The 2,129-nt window shown below is 36.3% G+C and overlaps 1 protein-coding gene across 1 annotated transcript in view; it reads left to right on the forward strand.

Annotated features, from left to right (window-relative positions):
- The window catches only part of LOC107656133 (E3 ubiquitin-protein ligase HECW1-like), a 43,225-nt gene that overhangs the window by 9,380 nt on the left and 31,716 nt on the right, over nt 1–2,129 (forward strand). The window lies entirely within an intron of this gene.

A 2,129-nucleotide genomic window follows, 5' to 3' on the forward strand; every position in this document is an offset into this window, starting at 1 on the left:
GCAAATAGTTTTAATAAAGCTCAAATAGTCTTCAGTTTACACATCTGTTAGGCTACATTTACACTAGTGTGTGTTCATTTTAAAACGCATAGCTCAGACAGAATCATGATTTCTATTTATTTTCCACTGATTTACTGATGAGCATTAGAAGCTTCCAGCGCTGTCTGCCGAACGGACATCTGCATATGATCGGAACTCCATGCAGCTCCAGCACTACTCTCCATTGGAAATGAATGACTGAATGTCTGTTGCGTGTCGTTTGTCGGAGATAGTGGAAAGCAGGCTTGAAACGCAGTGGAAACTCCAGTATGACGAGGATCGTTTTAATTTTAAAACATAAACGCACCAGTGTAAATGTAGCCTTACATCTAAGGGGGCTGGGAGGCATTCGCACTACAGCCTCACGTGTGCGCCACATCTCTGAGTGTAACCGGTGTAAACTAGTAGGCGTGTTCGACTTGACGCGGACTGACTGTGCAGACCGATCGGTGTATTACAGTACCACGAGAGCTAAAGAGAGCAGACTGCTCCGTGCGCTTTCGAATCGCTCTCGCGGATGATAGATCTGCTCCGCACCTCTTCTAGTCGAACACACTGGCTAGTGCTGCAAGCTTATTGGCTCACTGACGCTGATGAGATTAACCCCTTAGGTATCGAAATTTGGTACCGAACGACGAGACGTTTTTCGATACTCTATGGTATCGAGGCATTTCGGTCGGTGCCTGAAAAGTATCGAACTCGATACCCAGCCCTACATGCAGGAAATGCTATCTTTAGAAAATGCATGCTAGTGTGTGAACAGAGACGGAGGGAGAGGAAGTCATGAAACCTAATGTCTGTAAATCATTTGTTTAGCCAAAACACAGCCTTCCATTTCCAAAGGGACTAAATAACCCTGTTTATTTCTGGGATTTACATTACATTAATATTTAATCAATTATTAGAGACAGGACATCACTCACTGAATTAAACATGCATGGAGTGAGGTCATGTGACAAAGATGTACCGATCTACAGTGTTGTTTTTCCTGAATACTCTACTTTCTCACATACTGTTATTTTTAACACTATTATATAGTTTTGAATGTAGTTTTTATATCATATGCACTACCGTATCATATTTTGGGGAAAGTACGTTTATTTATAAGAAATTCATACTTTTATTCAGCAAAGACACATTTAGAATGTTACAAAAGATTTATATTTCAAATAAATCCTGTTCTTTTGAACTTTCTGTTTATCAAAGAATTCTGAAAAAAAGTACATTTTCCAGAAAAATATTATGCAGCACAACTAAAGTTTTCAACGTTAATAATTAGAAATGTTTTTTGAGCAACAAATCAGCATATCAGAATGATTTCTGAAGGATCATGTGACACTGAAGACTGGAGTAATGATGCTGAAAATTCAGCTTTGCATCGCAGGAATAAATTACATTTTAAAATATATTAAAATAGAAAGCAGTTATTTTAAATTGTAATAATATTTCACAATATGACTGTATTTTTGATTAAATTAATGCAGCCTTGGTGAGAATTTTCTTACAAAAAAATAAAATCTTTCTGACACCTAATTTTTGAGCTGTAGTGTATCCTGGCTATTTCAGTCATTTATGTCAAATAATATAATTTAAATAGTGACAGTTAATATCTGAAGACCATCTAGTTTTATTGTTAGTGTTGTCCAGTGCTATTTTCATGTTATAAGTTATGAAATTGAAAAATTTACTGCATATTCTGTATATAAAAACTTAATTTATTTTGTGCCTAATTTTATTTTCGTATTTAGCTTCCAATTATATTAGTTTTTTTATTTTAATTTTATTTCCGTTAACAAATGTTTTCATTTCATTTAGATACATTTTTTTTGTTTGATTAATGATAATAGCACTCATGCAACCTAAATTCATTCTCCACATTGCCATTGTCTTGTGCTCACATCGTTCTGGTTAAGCACGTGTGCGCCTTGCTTATTCAGCATGCACCCATTTTCTAACATCGTGATGTCTTGCAATATAGAACAATCCTCTTGACCCCCTGTAGGTGACATTTAGCATCTCATGTGTTGTTCTCCCTCCTCAAACAAGGGTTGTGACGGTGAGGAAATTTTCCCACCGGTTAATCGACGTGT

Source organism: Sinocyclocheilus anshuiensis, unplaced genomic scaffold, assembly GCF_001515605.1.
Source record: "Sinocyclocheilus anshuiensis isolate Anshui unplaced genomic scaffold, SAMN03320099.WGS_v1.1 scaffold1803, whole genome shotgun sequence".
Taxonomy (NCBI): Eukaryota; Metazoa; Chordata; class Actinopteri; order Cypriniformes; family Cyprinidae; genus Sinocyclocheilus; species Sinocyclocheilus anshuiensis.